At 36.9% G+C, this 22976-nt stretch overlaps 1 long non-coding RNA gene across 1 annotated transcript in view; it reads left to right on the top strand.

Moving 5' to 3' along the window:
- The window catches only part of LOC136569192 (uncharacterized), a 63541-nt gene that overhangs the window by 29492 nt on the left and 11073 nt on the right, over positions 1-22976 (top strand). Inside the window, exon 2 of the long non-coding RNA XR_010785324.1 lies at positions 11498-11658. This is a non-coding gene — a long non-coding RNA (uncharacterized lncRNA). The remainder of the gene's footprint in view (positions 1-11497; positions 11659-22976) is intronic.

The following is a 22976-nucleotide window of genomic DNA, read 5'->3' as shown; positions in this document are numbered from 1 at the left end:
GGTGTATGAGAATTATGATCCTGATACATATTCAGTGTGTTTCATTGAGTACTCTGGAAATCAGATGCACTTCAGGAGTAAATTAGGAGGCAAGAGCAATCTGGGAACAAATCTATCTGAGGCAGTAACATGCCTTAAGTCTTCCCAGGAGCACTGGAGCTTGAAGGAGATAATGAAAAGTTATCTCATTATCACTAGTAAATTCAGCATGACCTTTCCCTCCTTTGACCAGGTCCACTCCTGAGGAACAATGCAACTTGGCCTCTCTATTAGCCAAGATAAGTATATTTGAAAGTTTGGTTATTTCATGAAGGAACAGTTGAAAGGTTTCTGGCAGTTGCATCTCTTAAACTCATTCTTCCTTCCCTTTTCCCATCGATTTTAGTACAAAAGAGGAAGTATTTTCTAATGTGCTCTTTCATCTTTTCCCCTGGCCTGAACATTGATCTCCTGTTGAGACATAACTGCCACATTCCTCTTTTGCAATGCTAACAGAAGAACAGTTACTCAACTAGAAGCTCTCTGGAAAAATGCTGAAGGTGGTATGAAGTGAGGTCTCACACTCTGAAGCCACAGAATAGATTTCATATGAGAAAAATGTGAAAAATAATAATTTCTTCTCATGCAGTTCTTTATTCATAGCAGTCTAGCCTGCTGTTGCCCTAGTGACGTCCTCAAGGGTTCTTGACTTAGAATGATGGCAAGAAGATGCCCACCTGCTCTGTCCAATCAGTTAGAAACATAACATTTTTTCCATAAGGACTCCTTTTCAAACAGAGATAAACAATTTATAGTAATTTGTCAATCCTTTCTGAGCTCCTGCTCTATGTCTTTCAGTAGCTGCAAATTGCTGCCACTCAAATGATTTCCTTCCCTTTTCATACTAAGGTTGCAACAGGCAAGGTGGTCAAAGAACAGGAATACTTTTCAGCCAATGTCATAACTTAAGAGTGTACCTTTGATTCAGAAACCTTGTGTTATGTTATGCAGAGACATTTGCTATAGTTTTTTTGCTGGGAAAGAATTTTGAAGTTGAGAATAAACTTTGCAGGGAATCAAAACTGGTCCTAGGAGCTAGTCAGTACATTTTTTAAATATAAGAACACTTATTGTGCTTTGATCCCAGCTGACAACTAAGCAGGTACTCATTCACTCCTCCACAAGCAGGACTGGGGAAAGAATGAGAAAAATAAAAGTAAAAAACTCATGGGTTGAGATACAGACAGATTAAGAGGTAAAGCAAAAGCTGCACACACAAATAAAGGAAAGCAATTAATTCATTCCCCCCTTCCCAGGGACAAGCAGGTGTTCAGCTATCCCAAAGAAGGGAGGGCATCATCATGGGTAACAGTGACTTGGGAAAACAAATGCCATCACTCCAAATGGTTCCCTCTTACTTCTTTTTCCTCCAGTTTCATGTACTGAGCATGACTCCAAATGACCTGGGATATACTTGTGGTCAGCGTCAGCTTTCCTGGCTGTTTTCTCCCAATTCCTTGTGCACACCCAGCCCATTCACTTGTGGGGTGGGGTGAGAAGCAGAAATGGTCTTCACACTCTGCAAATGTTGCTCAACAATACCTAAAACATGTCTATATTATCAGCACTGTTTTCAGCACAAATACAAAAGAGACCCCTACACTAGGCACAGTAAAGAAAATTAACTCTACTCCATAAGTATCTAAACCAGCTCAATATTTAAAATGCTAAGACCTGTTGTACTAAATAGCTCTATACTACATCCAGTATAAAAAAAAGATGATTCAATTAGCAGGAACGACCTTTTACTAGAATCACTGGAATTGCAGGAAATACTACAATTAGGGTTTTTTTGTATATTCACTGTGATATTGTCTACATTGGCATGACCAGTTCTACTTATGCACATGGAAAAATGTTGGAAAGCAGCAAAGTTGTTTATTTTGAGAGGTAGGAACATGGGCACTTACATGGATCTTTCTTTTCTTTGAAAAGTAGAAGAGTTCTTAGAATCATAAACAACAGAATAACCTGGGTTGGAAGGGGCTTGTGAGGAGCATGAAACTCCTGACTTCACACAGAGGAAACTAAAGTTTAAACTGTTGTCTAAAGATGTCTTGAATACTTGGCTTGGGGCCAGGACTATTTTCTTGGGAATTTTATTCAATTGCTTGACCAATCACTCTCTGAAGAACCTTTCCTAATACTCAATCTGAACTTCCCCTGCTACAGTTCTAAGTCATTGCCACGGGTTCTTTCAAGGGACAGCAGAGAAGAGATCAGCATCTCCCTTCCATTCATGTGGAAGGTTATATTGGTTTGGCATGGCCTGGTTTGTGGTAGCAGGGGGACAACAAGATGTCTCCTGTGGGAAGCTCTCAGAAGCTTCCCACCATGTCCAGCAGTGCCAATCCCTGATGGCTCTGAAAATGGACATGCTGCGGGACAGGGCTAGGCCAATGAGAGAGGCTGGTAACACCTCTGTGATGACATATTTAAGAAGTAAATCAACACAAAGTCACAGGGTTTTTTGCTTGTAGCCAGAGAAGAGGAGGAGGTGAGAACAAGGTGAAAACAACATGGAGACACCAAGGTCAGTGGAGAAGGAGGGGGAGGAAGTGCTCCAGGCATTGGAGCCGAGATTCCTCTGCAGGCTGTGGTGAAGACCATGGTGAAGCAGCTGTGCCCCTGCAGCCCCTGGGTGCACAGGGAATGCAGAGATCCACCTGCAGCCCATGGGGGAGGTGCCCATGCTGGAGCGGATGGATGCCTGGAGGAGGCTGTGATCCAGTAGGAGACCCAGTGGAGAGAGGGCCCTTGCTTCCAGGCTGGAGCAGCCTGTCCTTGGAGGACTGCACCCCCTGGAGTGATCCATGCCACAGCAGTTTTGGGAGGATTTTCTGCCCATGGTGGGAGTTCATGCTGCAGCAGGTGCAGTATGGCTGTTGTTTGTGAGAGTGGACCCACACTGCAGAAGTTCATGGAGAGCTGTCTCCCGTGGGACGGACCCTATGGCCTCACAGGGGAAGGACTCCTCTCCCTGAGCAGCGGAAGAAAATCTCGGTAATGAACAGACCAAAAACCCCCACGCCCTGTCTCCCTGCACTGTTGGTGGGAAGGAGGGAGGGGCAGGGGGGAAGAAGTGTTTTAAGGGTTTATTTTACTTCTCATTATCCTCTTCTGACTTGGTAAGTAATAAATTTACTTTGCAACTTAAGCTCCCAGTCCTTATCTCACTCATGAAGCATTTGTTAATTTTTTTCCCTCTCTGCTGCTCTGCTGTAGGAGGCAAGGGTGAGCGAGTGACTAATGGGTGCCTTGCATTGGGCCGGTGTCAAACCATGACAAGAGTATAAATAGAAATTAGGCCATCCTTCAGACTCCTCTAAGCAGAAGAAACCTAATATCCTCAGCTGCTCCTCACAAGCCATGCCATGTAGTCCTTTCAGCACCTTTGTTGCTCTCCTTTAGACACATTCTGATATTTTTATCTCCTTCTTACATTGTGGAGAGGAAAAGTCTGCGCAATGTTTGAGGTGAGGACACAGTAACAGTGTATGTAGTGGGGCAATGGACTTTGACTGGTCAGCTATGTTGTACTTAATGCACCTCAGGGTACAGCTAACCTTTTTCTGAAAATACTGTTTTTATCTCTTGTCCCCATTCACCTCAGAAATGGTTGCTTCTCTTTGGGGCATAAACCAAAAATTTGACAAGATACCACAGCAGAAAATACCAATGATTGTACTCCACTTCTATTTCTGCAGGCATTGTCCTTCACATATATTCATAAATTAGTCTGAAAATATCTTACAGTATATTTACAAGTCAGATCTACAGTGCTTCAGGCCAAATTTTTTGTAATGTCCAGAGACAAAATATAAAATCACCAGGAACCTGTTTGAGTGATTCTCTAATCAGTGCCATCCTTTATAATAAGTCCAACCTTTGCAAGAGCTCAGAGATTGCTGTAAATGTATGAGCAATGTGTTGCTACAAAGGGATCATTGGGTACCTGAGAGGCGGGAAAATGCTGAATTTGAAGATTACATCCTGCTTACATTCTAGTCCATGTGACTTAGCTGAACACATTAAATTTAGCTAGCTCCAACACTAGCCAAAGGAACTTCTTGCTCTTTTCCCTCTCTCTTTCACAAAGAATTAGGAGGAGGGATTTTTGAAGCTAGAAATCTGACTTTGTTTTTGGGTCTTCCTAATACAATTTTCTTGGTTGTTCCTGAAGGTTGTTTCCCCTTTACCTCCACATACTATCAGCATCTCCCACCTCCAAACTGTTGATTTCAGACTGCAAGGCAGGAAAATGGATGCTTATAAGCAGGGCCTTTTCCATTACTGGTGAGGGGGAGATGGGGTTTGAGAAGGTTGAACACAATATTTTTTCTCTTACATTACTAATAGCAGGACTGACTGAGACCTACTTGAGGTAGTGGAAATTTTGTCAGATCCTGTTTAAGTTAGAATAGTGTAAGGAAAGCTATAATTTTATGTCTAGTGGTCTAAAGTCTCCAGGCAGTGATAAAAATCTCTGAGATACAACTTGTATGAAAAAATTCTCCTCACATGATGACAAATTTTTATCTGACGTATTTGATGACCAGCCTTTCCACTGTTTGGGCCATATTGAGCTATTCAGTAACAAAAAGGGGGAATTTACAAGAACCTTTCAATAATATAGGATCATAATCTGCATACATAGGGCTCACTTTCTTCTACTGTTTCAGGAATATAATAAATTCTGTGGTACCGTGTGAGCTGATGTGTAAACTGCTGCCATTATAACAGTCTTTTAGGTAATTTTTTGTTTATGAAACCCAAAATAATAATTAGTATACTACACCTACTAATTAGTTTAAATTTATGATTTATCATAAGTAATTTCTCACTTTCTTTGTTGAGAATTCATTGTGATTTATATATATGCTTCTATATTTAGTTTAGTTATTGAAATAATGAAATCTGCATGTAAGCAGATTTGGGCCACTTGAGTTTAGTAGGAAAGGTCACTCTATACTGACAAAATGTAATCTATTCTTATAGATCTTCCTTTAAGTGCTCCAAAAAAGTTACATTATTGTCTGTTGAATATACGGTCCATAACTTCTGACTCTCTTGGTGAATACCACCTGAAACTCCTTTTCCCTAGTGATCAGTATTCTCCAAATATTTCCGAAGGCTTTCCAAAGCCTTCGAAGTGTCTCTGTGGTTCTGTCCAATAAACATGACCTGGTCCTATTGGTTTTCTTCATTCACATCCTAAAATTTGCCCCACTAGGTTAGTGGAGGTTACTCTTACTGAGACGAGCTAATTTTCCTGTTTTTCTTTAGGAGTTAATTCATTCATTAGAAATCCAAGGCATCGACTGAAGAAAGTAGGAGTTCTGGAAAAGTAATGTTGGATTATGGCTTGGATACCTTATTAAAATGTAGTTAAATGATTGACTGGAAATAAAATATTGGAATAATATTGTTTCAAATTTGAAATAGCCCTAGTGATCTTGAAGGCTAAAATAATATGCTTATGTATTACATGCAGAATAAGTTTATTTCTACACATGGTGCCATAAAAAAAAATCCCGCTAAAATTAACAATCAAAGAATGTGAGGTGTGACTCTATATAGTAAACAGTGATTGAGAAAAGAAGAGAAAACAGCAGGAAGCAAATTAATTCATGCTAGTTTTTCATTCTTGTAGAGAAATTAAATTGTCCACTTCTTAACCAGCACAGCTCCCTGCCATGTAAATTCTTCAATTTGTATTTAATCTTCCATTTTTAGAATAATTTGTTCTATTTGGAAGTCCAAATTTAAAATTCTATGTGTTCTAAATTCTCTTTTTTCAATTGTTCTACAAAAGCATTTTTCTTTGTATTACTTTGAGAAAAGCACCATGCAACTATCATAATTCCTTTCTCTTGCTCTTGAGAATATAATTTACTCCTGTCCCCTGCTTTATTTTTTTTCTGCTTGTTTTCCATAGAAATGGTGCTTGAGACTATGCAACTAGTGCATCTATGAAACGTAATAATACTTCATCTCTTTTGTGGGATAAACATGAGAATACTGTACACTACTTGAAGAGTAAATCAAAATCACGAGCTTTTAAACAATATATAAAACTAAAATTCAATCAAGGACAAATCTTCAACACTAAAGACACAAATAGATAATGAACTAATTTAAACATCAGTTCTAACATTCTTTGTTTTTTTATTAAGTTTGGAAGTGAAAAATATGTTCCATATCTTAAACTAGCACTTCCACAGATGATTAATACATCAAGATTGTGCCTGGAGCAATGGACTGTTATTTTCCCACATCCAGATGAGTCTTTAAATATAACAGCATGAATTCCATCCATTCTTGTGAAATGGTAGCCACAAATGTAGATAAAATATAAGTACCCATTATATGCTCTAAAGGAAGTCTGGGATAAAACAAAGCACTTTGGAAATGGCATCTTTATTATAGTACAAGCTAAAATACAAGCTTTCTACTGTACACATTTCTTTAAGTTTTCTTTGTTATAAGATGTTCTTAACATATTATACATGCAGTTAATGTCATAGCATAAATTGTTATGATAATTATTTATAATTCATAATCTATAACCTCTAAAGGTTATAGATCTAAAGCAACGTAATATTTCAGCTGACTGACAGGTAGAAAGCCAGTGAGGTGATTTTGTCAGAACCTCATTCCTAGAATCAGGTCATGGTTAAGAAGTATGTTCTTGGTATGTTTTGCTGAGTTGGAGCCAAAGTTCTGTCCATGAGCTTTTAATTTTGGCACTGTTCTGAGTGTAGGAATACAATGCAGCAGAATTGGCAGATACTATGACGTTTCCATTGTTTCAAATGGTTATAATTTTTAATTGATTCCTTCTGAGAAGTACTCATCAGATTTATATCTCTGAATATGAACACTAGCACAATTTGGCCTTGAGCCAGGACATTAAGCTCCTTATTCATATCTAACTCTGAACACCTCAGTTCCTTGTTGATAATACAGCATGGGCAGCGAATTTTCTTGCAGCCTGGAGAGATGGTTCATCAATACAAGGGTGATATATGTTGTGGGGTATCTTTGGAATGTCTAATATGGAAAAAAGTCTTTGAGACTTCTATGTCTGTATCTATCTTCACCACCACATTTCTTCTGGCATTTTGTATTTCTGTTTTAAGACTCAATATTGTCATTCTGACATGTAACTGAGAAGATGTGAACCTACCAGTGGAATTTGATTCTAATGTCTGGTTGTAGCTGAAGCTTCTAGAGATTGATCCAAATTAGCATTAATACATATAACTTGCTAAAGGCTTCCATAGTGTTTGGAGTTAGTTTTCAACTTAATCACCTCAAGCCTTCTTTCTGGGTAGGCTATTAAAAAAATTTAGCTTAGCTAAAAGAACTGCCTTCACCATTTTTTACCTCCTCTCTGTGGAGGAGAAATGAAAAATCTGTGTTCTAGACATTATTTTCTACTTAATTCCTCTTTTGACAAGCTAAGATGTGGACAGCTCAAAATTGCTGCATTCCCATTACTCGTGGCTTGCTGAGGGTATGTTCAACTAGTATCTCCTTCCATTATGACAAGTAAAAATCAAAAAAATCCAGATGATAAAGTTGGTATTTAATATAGTCACAATAAATTAACAGTGATTTTGGAAGATTTCTTGTCTCAGTTCTGTTTTATTCACTCATTCTTGCACATACAAAACTTGCATTTAGTATTTTCTATCTCATGAACAAATTTTTTCACTATGTCTCTAAAACACAGACCCTGTCCACTCTATAAGGATCACTATTATGTTACTATCTCATGTTAGCTCAAATGGTAGAAGCCTTAATGCCTTTTAAATATGCTTCTGATGTCCTCTCCATCAAAAAACACTTTGGGGTCTATTAAGTATACTTCTCTAGTATATCAGCCCAAACTCTTTCCTCTGGAATGCATTACCTCTGTATAAACTAATAAAATTGACAAACCTTTTATGCCAGTGACATTTATAGTGATAAATCACTGTAGCAGACAACTTCAAGATCTGTACTTGAAATGCTGTCACTCTCTGATAAAGCAATAGATGTTGGTTTAGTTTGTTTTGTTTGACACTGTTTTTCTGCCTGCTCTGTTGTACATACATGCATGCCTAAGTAGAGAAACAGAGCGGATGAATATTCATTGTCATGTGCATATTGGACAAGTCAGGAATTTTTTGAGGACTGAGTACCACTGCTTACTCATTTAATTTAATGTCTGTTGATTTGTTCATACCATTTATTTCAGTCTTAGCACCCTATCAAAGTTTATAGTAGAACAGAAATACATTTTAGAAAATCAGAAGGGGCCCTAAATTTTCACAAAGAGACAAGCTTCCAAAATGACAAGGACATACTACAAAGATCTTGTAATATGTTCTTGTCATTTTCGAAGCCTAGATCAACAGTATGAATGTTAAGTTCTGCATGGTTCCCTATAGTAAATGCTCATCACCATTTCAGTAGTGACATGCATTCTTCATCTTAGTGATCCAAAAATTCAGTTGAACATTTTAATGCCATCAGTCTCTGCACTTAGACATCAGCATCCTGACATTCAACAAACCCTGCTCAGAAGTACTTTGAATTATCCTGTGGCAACAGTCTATGCCACTTGCTGGTTTTAACAATATCCTAGAAAAAAATATGCCACCTGCAGGCACTGGGAGTGCTCAGATGCTGTGAATAAAGCCTTGGGAAAAGTGGGGAAGGGAGTATCATTCTTGTCTTAATTGCAAGCTTTCAGGCTGATTAAGAAATGCTGTTATCCTAGGCATTTGCTCTTAGTCATAGGTTAAATTGCAGCGCTGTATATAGTGTAAAACATGACTATGAAGGAAGTCTCTGTTGATGAGTTATTTTAGTACAAGGATAAGAAAATTTGAAAAGGAATTTTTGATGCTATCTTCCATGTCTTAATAAAATAATTTTAGAATTCTGTCTCAGATTCTTCTATAGATGTCTGCAGTGTTGCCAGGGTAGCATCAAGCAAAACAGTAAAATAAAGAAATATGATCTTTGATTGTCTGTAAAAATAGAATTGCTTCTCCAAAATCTTCCTTACTGTAGTTTACATTTGATTTTGAGAAAATACATCACCTTACTCTCAGAAAAACACACCATCTATTAAAAAAATTTCAAAATATTGTGAAAGTATATTTTTGTATTCTAAAGGTATTGCAATCTTTTGTACTATTTGCTTTTCATTCCACTGAAAATGCCTTTACTTCTCAAAATATTGCAAAAGACATAATTACAGGTATGTCCCTGAAGTGGCTGCATTTCTGTAGAGAAGAAGCAATTCATAAATAATGCACATTACTTTCAGTCATAGGAAAGGGGAAAAAATAGGCAGTGCTATTATTATTTGATGCAGGCCTGCCTTGAGTGGTATACTTCTGTTGCTGTTAAGTAGATGTCCAAATCTGTACTGAGTAAATACTTTTTTTATTATGTTTGTACACGCTCATTCTTGAACTAGGATGAATCACCAAAGCTGTTTCATCCCTTAGTCATCCCAAGGACTTGTTTCTTTGTTATATGGCAGAAAATATGAAACTCTTAGGATGTCAGAAGAAAAAAATGCATTCCACTTAAAAGTGATAGAGCTAATTTTATAATGACTTGAATTCATGTGCTTGGGCTGATTTATGCTGAAGAATCTTAAATATATAACACCATCACCACCACCCTATCCACTTCCCAGTTTTATCAATATAAAATTTGTGGTTTACTCAGCAATTCCAGCAGAATTTGAACAGGAAGTATTAAAAAAAATTTGGTGATTAAAACAGCCGGAAGGGCCCCAAAATCTCTTAAAGTCTTAAAAGTTAATGAACTTATTATAAGAGAGGACTTATTTGCTTTACTGTTCCTAAATAAGCCTTGAAAACATACAGCAAGAACAGCTGATAGATGTTTGGATGTTTAATTTCTGAGATGCAATTTTTATTACCACATAACTCATCCCTTTATCTCATTAAAAATTCATTCCTGCTGTTCTCTGTGTGCCATCTAATGTTATTGTGAGATATTTCATGTCATAAGTTACTCTCATGGCAAAAGGCAGTCTTGTTCATAATCTGAAAGTAAAAGAAGAATTTCTATGTTAATTTATTGACTTAGCTAATTTTTTTAAGACATAGAAAGGTGTGAGCTTGCTAGAGAAAATTGAATCCCCTACACTATCTAGAAAGTTATATAGCAATGTTTGTAATGTAATTAAAAAATAGAAAGCATTGGGAGCCTAGATTTTTGGCACAGCAAACCCTGAAAGAAATTTCAGTCATGACCTATATGAAAACAAAACTTCATATTTATCAGCTGTTATACCTCTAGAGAAGGAAAAGCAGGATTTTTTTTTTTTTCTTTCCTGAGGACATTATGATTTGAATTACAGAAATTTTCCTCAAGAATATTTGAAAGGGTAATGAAAAAACAGTTCTATTTAAATATAAGTAAAAACTGATGTAAAATTCATTGACCAGCCTTGATTTTCCTTGCAAGAAGGCAACAGCAATGATATTGGCTGCACATTTTCTCTGGTATGATGGGCTATGTGAGTCACTTATGCTACTGATGCCTCAGAATGCCTGAGTGGCTACCTAGAACAGAGGCTAAACAGAGTTAAAAGAAAAAAGAAGATATTTATTAAAGGCCTTCAATAGAGATACCTTGGGCAGTGCAAAAGCCTCACAGAGGATGGATGGCATCCTCTGTCATCCAGATGGATGACAATTGTGAGCTTCTCAGACAGATATAAGTTTGGTCTCTTTGCATATCAGAGGTTAATTGTCCAATTATAGCTTCAGGTAATGAAGTCATATTCTCCCGGTTTGCTTTCCACCTGATAAACTTTTGTTTATACTTTCCAGGGCCTGAGGCAGAAGGTGTCATTGGTTCTCAGGCCTGTATGGATTGTTATGTCTGACCAAAATGAAGAGAGCTTTCTAATACTCTAGATGGAGTTCAGAGTTGTACACTAATGCAATACAGGATCTGAAAAAACATAAAAGCTAAAAACTTAAGGCATCACCATGGGCACTGAAAACCCTGACTGTCCCTGCCTGGCCCCCCTGAGGCTCTTGTCACCTTTCCTCAGCCCAGGCTCCACCTCAGTCTCAGAACTGACAAGCTCTGCCCCAGCAATGCTGCCTCAAGGACCTTGTCTGGCTCCCCACAGCCCTGCCCTGCTGGTCAATGGGCCCCACTGACCTGGGCCTCTCCACAGGTGTCCCCATTCCTGGGGGGGTGCCCAAAGCCCAGGGCTGCCCATGGTGCCCTTTGCTCCTAGTTAGGGCTGTAAGAGCACTCAGCTCCAGCCAAGCCACTCATCCATGCCCTGGGCAAAAGAGATGCATCAATGGTTTCTAAAGTTAATCTTTCATTTTTGTGAGAAACAAGACAATTGTTTGGTAAAATTAAACTGGAATATTCTGTGCTGTCAATTTTTTCTCTGCAGCATGTTAGAGATGATGAAAATGTGTCCTTATCTGGAGGCTTCTCAGTGGTGCCAAAGATAGCATTTTGTTTCTGGAGATGGGTCAGAGCGGACAGAGGTCAACTACAGTGGTCATGGAAGGAAGACAGAAGACAAAGGAGAAGGAACTGGTGAATAGAATGGTAGGAAATGGAGGGTATTTCCTGCTGTTTCTGGTCTGTTTCCTAGAACACAATTAGACCATCTATTTCTGTGAAGGGTTGCTCTACTTTGCCTTGACCTCCCCTTCAGCGGGTGCACTGAAGGATGCCAGATGTTTTTCTACTCCAGGGAATTTGCTGCCTTACTTTTGGCATCTGCCCAGATCTGCCCTGTTTTTCTGGCAAAATGTTCCCATTTTCTCTTCTTTTCAATGCATTCACAAAAGGTCACTGCAAATACACAATGCTTCTCTCTGTGAGAAGCTCTCTTTAAGGGGCTGTCTACTGAGAGCCCTGAAAAGAGGTAAGCAGTTACTCACTCATCCTGGATGCATAAGTAAGGACTAATCATTGAAAAACTCCTACCATATTGTATCAACAGTAGCATGGTAAAGTAAAAGAAAAGGCCTTGCCTCAAAAATGTTCTCTACATTGTGCAGGGAAGAAGATAAATATTTGACTGATCAGTGAAAGAGGTTGCAAGTTCCAAATCTCTGTTACAGCTGGGAAGGCCGATTATTCTGGGTTTGTAATTTTGGAGGTGTGGGTGTAGCTGTGCTGTTACTGGGCACAGCGCCTGGAGTCCTTCATGGGCATTAGGAAGGCACTTGGGCTAAGAATATCCTGGCATGTACATGATGCAGCTGGATAACTGGATCTAGTAACTGTGCAAATGTTTTGTTCATGTTTCATTTCTTCCTTATGCAGCTACAAAATCCTGTGTAAATAAACAATAGTGTTTCCTACTTTAAACAGGGCAGGAAACTTCCTCAGTAAAAACTCAGATCAGCAGTTCAGCAAGTGAGACAGGAGGAAGTACCAGGAGGGTGCTGTTGGAGCTGGGGGTGGCAGTGGAGCAGGCAGGAAGACAGGATGCAGCCCCACAGTGTTGGGGGGATAGGGGACAGCAGGGAGCAGTGGCAGCAGCCAGGGGCACCCAGCAGGACCACTACACAAGAATAATGATGCCAGTCCAGGATGGGTCACAGCTGAGTGCAGGGACATGCATGACCAGACACAAGAGCACAGGGTTACCTGCAGGAGAGCTCAAGCCAGACTTTATTCAGAACATGATGCAGTTCCAGGAGAAGCTGGGACAGTGTCCTGTGGGGCTTCTCACACTTTCTGCTCTGCAGCTGTGCACCCAGCAACTTGGAAGTACAACTGTGCTTTGTCAGAGCAGTCATGAGCACACATGCACAAACCTAGAGAGGGGATGGATGGGTGGAAGGAGGTTGCAGAATCTGGTAGTGCACTGGGGGTCAACAGTGACTGCCAGTGTTCATACAGACATTGTGCTTCAGCAATGACTAAGGTGGCAAGCAAGGGGTCCATTTGTGAACATATTAACAAGCCGATATTGACAAAGATAATATAATTATTTTTGTAAATGTTTGGAATTCTCCAGGATGGATTTTTCAATGGTCTTCCTGTGCAATCTCACAGACAGTAGAAGACTAGCAGTGTCAGGAGATAAAGAGAGTAATTTGAGGAATACTAAGAAGGAGATTAAACTTAGAAATAAACCTTCACAATGGTTTTCATGTCGTCAATGTATAAATTAAATACACCATGAAGTAGGAATAGTTAATTAAATCCTCTTAGAATTATTGCCAATTAGTTCTTTTTTAAAAGCTGATGACAGACATTAAAGTATGTTGTTGTGAAAGGAATTCTGCTCAACAGATCTAAAGCAGTGTTTTCTGCTCCATGTAGAGGCAAATTGTGATTTTTTAGAGTATAAATCATAGGGGGGCGGTAGTTTCACTCCTCGTCTACATCTTCTGTATCCTTTTTTGGATAGTTTGACCAGTTGACAACAAAATACTTTTCTCACGACTTGATTTATGTCTATGACTTGAAACATTTTTTCCTACGTGCAACAAACTCTTCTGCATTTACAATACATGACACTGGTTTATAAAAAATTTGCTGAGTGCAAGCAAAACATATTCATTCTCAAATCCAGTAATTCTGTACGTTGTTAAAGAACTTTCTGAGAAATATTTATGCATTATGAGGCTTTCAAATGCTTTCTTGTAAAGGATATGCAAAGAACAACCTACAGGCTTAATTTTGTGTGGAGGGATGATATATTTGCAGAGGCAATTTAATCAAATATATATGATAGATAATGCAATTGCATTCCTAAAAAAAAATAAAAAGGAATCTTCTTTCAAGAGTCCCTCTTAATTGGCTACTTCGTCTTTTTACTTACTGGTCTTCAGGTTGTTCTTTAAATCTCAGAGAAATTTAAACTGAGATAATAAGCTTAGTGCCTGAATAGTTATGTTCTTTAAAAGCTATAATCAAGTTGTCTGCTTAACATAAATAGATTGTATGTAGATCTGTTTAATGTTTTACTAGTATATAATTTTTATGCAGAGTAGCTTCTTTACAGGGAATTCAGCCTGTCACTGGATGTTTAAATTTTCAGTGTCTGTTGTCATGGCAACATGAATTGACTCTGGTACCCACTGTGCTCAACGTAAATTAATTTAAAGTCATAGTATCTTTCTTTTCCTTGGATTTATTGTGGTAAAAATAGCTGTACTGGAAAGACAATTAAAAATGCAATAATTCTCAGCTAATTATTAGTCTTACTTGCAGCATTTATTAAATTGATCTTAATAAATAATGTATATATGGAAAAATTTTCCTCCAGTTCTTTCTTCTTTCTTTCCTCCATGAGTGGAACCATACTTTTCAAATATTAAAATTGACACATTTTAACCATTATTTACATTTGAATTCTCATGTTTTTAGTTATAGCTCCAGTGCTTTCATATTTTTTGAACTGACAAGTAAATTTTTAGAATTTAGGATTTTCTGTAATTTCCAGATTTTGATTATTTCTGCAGTACTGTCATGCTTCACAAAAACTGCTAACTAATGTTTTATGTTTAAATTTATCCTAATATGCTCTATCAGAAAAATCTGTAAAATGGAGCTATGTATATATAAATAAGAATTGGAGAGAGTCATGTCTTGATTCCTTGTGATTCTCATGGTTCTTAAGAGGATTAAGAAAATATATTAAATATATGTGGTATACTGTTCCAGCCAGCATAACAAAATTATTTTTTCCTCTTGATATTTGTAAAGTTAGTCATAGTCTAATCTGTCCCTAGATAAAAAAAAAGCTCTTGATGTATAGTATCATGTAGTGTTCCTCAGTGCAGGAGACTCTCTATGACTGTTTTGCATGACATTGACATTTTAAGAAAATTCTGTGGCTTAACCTTCCTGATAGAGGTAAGTGTTACATGTTTCATTCCATATATTTTCTACCTATGTCCACTTCTCAGAGGATGCTAAAACCATTCTTTGAAAGAGTTGTGTTTCAGTTTTATTTGATGTTGAAAAGATTATTTAATGATTTATAAATTGTGTGAACAAAATGCCATCCTTTCTGAAAATGCAGACATCTCAAAGAAAGTTCAGTTTGAGTAAAGTGAATGTTTTGTGGGCAATCACAACATATTTTTTTTAATATTCATCCCGGAGTCACTAAAAAATGGACATGGTTCTGTTTGAACAATCATCTTCTGGATATTGAGTTTTACATAATGAAACATTTTACATTGCAATAAAACATGTTTTTCAGTTTCTGTTTAATTTCTGTGTGGAAAATACTGATTAACCTTTAGAGATTTAAAAGTTACTGCTGAAATTCAGATGTTACTGTCTGCTTATGTCTCTATTGCCTAGCAGTTGCAACATTGCCATATTGACACATACTGTAATGAGACATTTAAGAAAAAAGAAATCTACTGCAGCTCGCATGACTCATTTGCACCAGCCTCATACATTTGTTAATAACCCAGCAGAGAGAGCAAATCTCAATATAAGGTTTCTCTGGGGATTCAGGTTGCTGCATTTTCTACAAAAATCGTAATGGCTGCAAACTCTTCTCATTTGGATTAAATCTGCCAAACTCCACTGTTTCTTAATGAGTATGCTGTCATTCACTGTGTTAAATCTTCTGTAATGAACTTGAAAGGAGAAATACTAAGATCGCTACTTTCATCTGTCACTGACAGGACAATTACAGTTTTATAACTGACTTCATTTGTAGTCTGCTTGAATTGAATTGGGAGTGAAATACAATATTCTCATTCCTGAATTACTGAGAGAGGTTTTCTTCCCAGTTCAGTAAGTATCATAGAGTTCAAAATAAAGATATAGAATCACATGGGTGTGTTCTTACACAAATGTGGATTTCAGTATCATATCAACAAATGTATTGCATAGCACAGAGCTTTATTTTCAAGTTCACCACTGACACCTGGTTGCTGGTTAAAGAACTCAGTTTGTCTCTCCTTTCCTGGGTGAGAGTTCCAGTTTTTTAGTGTCAGCCAGGTCTGACAGTAGGGATTTACAAGCTCCCTCAAAACACCATATAAACCATATTTCATATTATGTTGCATTACTTTTTAAAGTACCTGTCTGATCAGGGAAATTTCTGGTGATTAAGGTGATATTTTTCTTTAAACTGCTTATTAACCTTAAGTAATCTTTCTGTTACAAGTGTATGTAAAGGTAGTATTTCTATAAGATAAGAAATTGTAATACTGAAACACTCTTTTTATTACAAGTCTTATTGTACTAAATTACTATTTTCATACAGCCAAACTTCATTTTCAACTGCAAGGATGATTTATGTAACTCCTGGCAAATAATGTGTAGCTTATCACATACTTAACTTCACCAAGGAGATGATAAAAACAAATTAGAAATAAAATTTGTTGCCTGTTGGAAAAGCATACCATAAGCCTCCAGAAGAATTCTTTCTATAATTTCTTTTCACAAGCAGAGAGCAGAGTCCAAGGCTTTTCCAGAAATACCAAATGCTATTGTTAGGAAGATATTTTACATTTACTTTTTTAAATGGTTTGCATTTTTTCCTAAATAATCCATTCTGAATGTCTGTGCTATGACTCTAGATAAACCTTCTGCCAACCACATCTGCATTTGAATATAAGCAGCTAAATCACATAGCAGAAATCAAACTTCCATTAACAATTTTCACTTATCTGAAAAGCCAAGACTTGCCAAACCATAGTTCAGCAAGGCTTTTCTCTCTGTTTCCAGGGACTTTATAGATGTTGATGTTATATTTTCATGCTCTTATAAAAGAAAAAAAACCAAACCAAAACAAACCAAGCATGGTAATAAATACTGATTGTTTTGACTTATGTCAAGATTACTGAGTTTTGTAGTATTCCTAGTTTCTCCAACAGTTATTGATAATATTTAATTACTGCCTAATATTACTTCCTTCTAATATTTGAAACATATCAGCTAAAGTGAAAAGGACAATTCAAATTCAGATGTAAGACAGCTGACTTTATTTACAACAAATAAAGTCATTTGCCTGACTATAATAGTTTCCCAAGAAATTCCTGAAATTTGTGCTTGTTTTCACACGGATCTTTCTTGGACACTTGCTGATTAATCTTTAGTCTCTTGACAAAGTTCATGATACATTCTTCTTAATCCTGAACTGCATTTTTAACCCAAAAGTCAGTAAATACAGAGACAAATAATAACATGTGCTTCTTGCTTTATGGTCTGACTTTCCATAGAAAGAAAAAAGAAGTCATCTTGAATTTACTATGAGTTTCCTTGGTTAGTTTGTCTGGTATGCTACAGTTACGTGAGCAGCACAGTCAGGAATGCATTCAATGCCTCAATGAGTTGAATACTCTTAGGATGGCAGTTCAAGTTCTTCCAGATGTAATTTAGAAAAAGATTTTGATCTTCTGTGAAGTGAAAAATCACTGTATAAAGTATGGGGGGAAAAAAAAAAAACCACAACAAACCCAAACCCCCCCCAAACAAACAAACAAACAAACAAACAAAAAACCCACAACAAACAAAAAAGAATACAAAAAACAACAACAAAAAAGTCTGCAGCTGTAAAATCAATAGATGTGGGCAGGAACCAGGGAAGTCCTCATCTGTTTTAGAGTAACATGTGCAGCAATACGTTTCCCGTGTTTGTGTTTGACTCTCTGTGCATTGAGATTCAGGGTCTCATTTGAACTTTCTCTCCACTATGTAATTAGCATTTATTTCAGGAGAATGCATTTTAATTTCTTCACTACAGGGTTAATTTTCCTCAGCGTTCTTTCTACTAACTGAACCCAATTTTCATTTACATCAAGAACTTCTTCAGCCAGTGGGTTATTTAAATTTTAAAGGGTTTTTGTACTGTCAGTATGATGGAAGAGGTCAGAGTCCAAGTGAAAAATCAAGGCTAGTGGATTTCTGGAAATCTTGTTTGTGTCTTTTAAGGTTATCATCAATAAGAACAGAAAATATTACCTCCATTTATTTTGTTTTTTCCCTCCAAATACTGAAATTTTCTAAATTTATAAGACTTCTAAAAGAAGAAGACTGCAAAGTTATTTTGAAAGCTATTAGAAAGTTTCAGTACTTTCAAATTGAATGACATGCATTAATAAGCATAAGTTTATTTGAAGTAAAAATTTAAAAATGAAGCTTTGCCCATGTTACACATGAATTTCTGGCAGTAGGAACAGTTAATACAATGCAAATGAGTAAAAACCAGGAAAGTCCCATTTTCAGTTTCTATGATTTACTGTTTACCATTAAAATTGTGATAGTTATGTCTTATATACTAAAGATGTGAACCTAGGCCCACCACAGAATGCAGAACTCACACTGAATTAATAACCAAATGGCAAGCACATTTTCCAAAAAGCTAGTTTCACACAGATATTTTTATCAGAGATCATGTGAAGTAAATAATGCAAGTTCATTTCCATAGGGAGATTGTTCCACATTCGTGCAAACCCTCTTCTCAGATTTTTCCTAGTGAGGCAGTGTGTGTTTCCCTTACAACCATATTAAAGTCTTTCTGTTTCAGTCCTTTTAAAGGATTGTTTAATGCCAAAAAGCTATTGTCACTGACATTTAAAGAAAATATGAAGATTCAGTGATTTTTGTAGAAAGCCTAAGAGAGGTAGATACCTTTTTTTTTATTCATATACTTTAGGAGAATAATTTGATTGGTAGGAACAGATCAGCAGACCAAACTACTTCTGTCTTCTTTATCCCATATTCTTTGTATGCCTATAAAGAGCTATCTCTTATGGCAGTTATAAAACTTAATAATCCAAACAAGACAATTAGTAATATTATCTATAGCTAATGCCCAGATTCTTGAATACCAGGCTTATCTATGAATAAAATGAAGATATTGGTTTCAGTAGAGATATTACAATACAAACAGCTATAAATCAAATGGAAACACACAAATATTTAGCAAACTGTTAAATTCCATAGAGAACTGGCTCTGGAATCTTAATAGGATGTATCTGTAACGCAATTGGGTCCATGTTTATGTTGAAGCCTCTTAAGCATCAGTCCTCCATAAATAATAAAGCAGATTCATGTGAATAATTTTAAATAGTTAAAGCAGATGGGAAGAACCTGTGTGCAGCTATGCTGCAAAGCTGTAGATCAGAGCTGATAACACTAGAAAAATTACATCTGTGACACAGAAAGGTAGCATTCAGGCTATCTTCAGGTCAAGTGTCAGAACCTTTTACTGCTATTTTAAGCAGAGAAGCCTCTCTTTGCAGCAAATAGTATATGGAGGTACTTCCTTCCTGTAGGCATACTTTGATTAGCAGTAAAAAATTGTCACTGTGATGTAGCTATGTTCCATGATTTATTTCATTTTCTAACTACCTTCTCTGACAGAAACAATTGAAATGAAATTATATCCCAAGGACCAGTGTCCACTCTTTGGAAACATTTGCATCTCAGTGTTTATATTCATTAACTGTTTGTCTTTCTTGGCTTTCATCCAACAGCAGAAGACTGTTATCCTGGGACAGGAAAGTATGATAATTACATTATCCCTAAATCAAAATATTGCATGGACTCCAAAGGTAAATGTTGTGTCTGTCCTATTTTCAAGCCCAACTGCATAAGTGATCCTGTAATTCAAAGCAGCAGCCTCTGTACATCAAAACTACTATGTATGTCACACTTCACTATTACTGTGGACCCAATCCTTGTTCTACCAAACACATTGGAAATACTTTTGCCAACTTCAGAAGGACAAGAACAAAATACAACAAGAATTTTTATCCAACAGAATAGCAAATTCTCAATCTCACTCACCTATACAGAACAAAAGCATTGCATTCTGCCAAGGATATGATTAAAAGTTGTATTATTATCTTTCCTGTTTCCACTGGGAATGAAACTGACTGTTATGTCCTTGTCATGTTAAATAAACCAGCTAACACAATATTCATTGCAGATTTGGTGGTACGGAACACCACATGATCTAAGTAACAATAAATTGTTCTGACCCACTAGTCAAAAATAGTCTTTATTTGTATTATAAATTATCCTACTTATTCTAAATCTTATGCTAGTCATAAAATGCTGTACCATTAAAGATCAAGGAAAAATATTTCTAAACAGAAAAACCAGTTACACAATCTTTAACACTGATTTATTTCAGAACAGATGCACAGCTGAAGGAGGTGTTTTCCATTCAAAAATTAGGTATAAATGTCTGTTGTGGTTTAAGCCCAGCTGGCAGCTAAGCAGCACACAGTGGAATGGGGAGGAAAATTGAGATAACAAGGGTTTAAAAATTGAAATAAAGTGAAATATAAGAGTAATGCTAATTAAAAACCAACCAACCAAACAAAAAACCAGCAGAAAAAACAAACACGAAGCAATGCACAATACAATTGCATGTCACCCACTGATGTCCAGCCCATCTCTGAATCTCCACCAGTGTGTTATGAAAGGATTAGTGAAAGATTCCTCTACATGAATTAAGGAGAAAATGAGACCATGTGCTGAAGTCAATAATACAGTCTTAATTAACAGTGAATTTGAGTTGAAGAAATAAAAAAATTGAGATTGAAGAAATAAAAAAAAAAAAACTGGTGCAGGGAAGAGAGAGAGATCAGCAAAAGATAATCACCACCCATGGGTCCAGCTCCATGCTGTTGGTTCCTTTTCACCCAGGGTTTTTGGTGTTGGGGGTCTCAGACCTGTTCTTCTGAGGGTACCACTTTTATACAGTACATGTTATGAGAATCCATGGGGTAGTGGTACATGCTGTTCCCACAATTTGAGGTGATATATATATATGAGCAGTTGCTTCCTTTCCCACAGCTTGCCAGAGTGGGAATATTTGTCTGGATGCATTAACCAGGATGTGCTAACCAGACCTCACCTCTGCCAGGCCTGGAACTAGCACCTTCCTCTTGCAAATTCCTTATCGTAAATTTCTTCTGGTGGCTTATCTTATGCAAAGTTCCTTCTGTGGACTTTTGAGACAGGGAACTGCCCTCTTCAAGTCCTTACATGACCTCCCTCCTGGGTAACTCCCCCATTTTGTATACTGGGCAGGACATTTTATGACTGGAATATCCCTTTGGCCAGTTCAGGTCACCTGTCCTGGCTGTTCTCCCTGGATCCATGTGCAGCTAGCTCCTCACTGGCAGATAATGAGATACTGACAAGTCCTTAGCACTACTTAAACACAGCCAAAACATCAGTATGTAATTAACATTATTGTCATACTGAATCTAAAACACCAGCTACTAAGAAGAACTAACTCTCTCCCAGATGAATCCAGGACATCATCAGCCATCAATTTCCATCTCTTGTTCTAGCTCTGATTCTCACTTAGAATCCCTTTTCACTTGCTGAAAGAAACATAAATTCCAGTTGTGAAATGCTGTAGTTATATGTTTGCAAAGATATAAACAATTGTAAGAGATACACTTGCTTACTCATGCAGAGATATTTGTAAGTGCCTGAATACTCAGTTAATAAATGTAATTCTGTATAGACATTTAGTATATAAGATTGTCTAAATATAGAAGGTATCCATTAGTTCATCTGAAAATTACACATTTATGTTAGTTACTGGCATCAAAAACCTTCTGAATCTTCTGTCAATCTCCTAGGTTTTGTTCTTTTCTCCTGCTTCTCATGCTGAGCCTTTTTTCCTCAGTAGATATCCAAAGAATCAGCCATAAATATTCCCCTTTTGCAGCATGAGCTATTTTATCCTCTTATCCAGGATGCTGATTTTGAGGGCTTCTTCTGAGATACTGTGCAGCAGATATATCTATTATTTGAAGTCTTTCCTATGTTTAATCTGTAATATTCAATGCAAGGGGTGGTGCTGGAGCTCAAAACTACAGGCTTCTTAAACTGGAGCCAGCTTGCAGTCATTAATGCTGTTTTAGGCTTAACCTGAGATTAAACAAAGGCATACAATAATTTTAGCAATAACAACAACAATGATAACCACAACAATTACAATGATGATGACAATAATGATGAAAAATTATACCTGTAAACAATGAAAACATCTATAAGGAGCATGGCGCAATTCTTGGTAATTCCTAGTTTTGTCTAAGAAGATGTAAGACAATTAAGAGCTCTCCGATATTTGGTAAGTCCAAGAGAGTCGTTCAGTTCTATTCCACCAAAGAAATACTGGCTGTTATATGAGATATGCTCAGTCTTCATTAGTGCAGTTGACAGAAAGAAAAAGCCAGAGTCACTGTCCCACACAGATAAGGAGAAGAGAAGCAGAGCATCCCAAAATTATGTCATTGTAAAAGCTCTAGCAATTTTAAAGGATATTCATGAGATGGCATAGACTGTTCTGAAAATAGTCATCGGATGTCTGCTTTCATTATTAGCAATAACAATCCTTCCCATCCCCCAAAATATGCTCCTTGAAGTTAATAAAGATATTTCTAGAGGATTCCCTTTTAGACTGGGAGTAATGATTCTGCATCTTACTTCTCAGTTACAGATTATAGTTTCTCTGTTATATATTTGTAGGCTGAATAAAGACCTGCCATTGATGGTCAGTTCCTGGCAATGTTTTGCAACAGTTTGGAAAGTACAATTTGGGTGTTATGAGAGTGAAATCCCAAGTCCCAAGGTTTGGATAAACTCTGAAATATCAATACAATTATTTAAATCAATGGAAACAGTTTCTGTTCCTCCTTCTGTTCCTTTCACTTTTTTTGTTTGCATTTACTTCTCTCTTCTTTAGCTTTTAACAGTTTTCTTGCTATTTCTTACTTACATGCTTACAGCATGATTCCTGCTTTCTTAATATACCCTTTAGAGAAATGGCCTTTGGGATAGATGTTATTTTCAAAAGCTTTCCTTTATATCTATTGCTCCTGGTCTTTGAAAGCCTAAGAAAGACCCATTTAAGGAAATTGTGAAGGAAGAATACAGTTAAGATAAACCAGAGAAACTTT

This window comes from Molothrus aeneus, chromosome Z (assembly GCF_037042795.1).
Source record: "Molothrus aeneus isolate 106 chromosome Z, BPBGC_Maene_1.0, whole genome shotgun sequence".
NCBI classification, from domain to species: domain Eukaryota; kingdom Metazoa; phylum Chordata; class Aves; order Passeriformes; family Icteridae; genus Molothrus; species Molothrus aeneus.
Note: the sequence above shows the minus strand (reverse complement) of the source record. Positions and strands in the feature narration are given on the sequence as shown.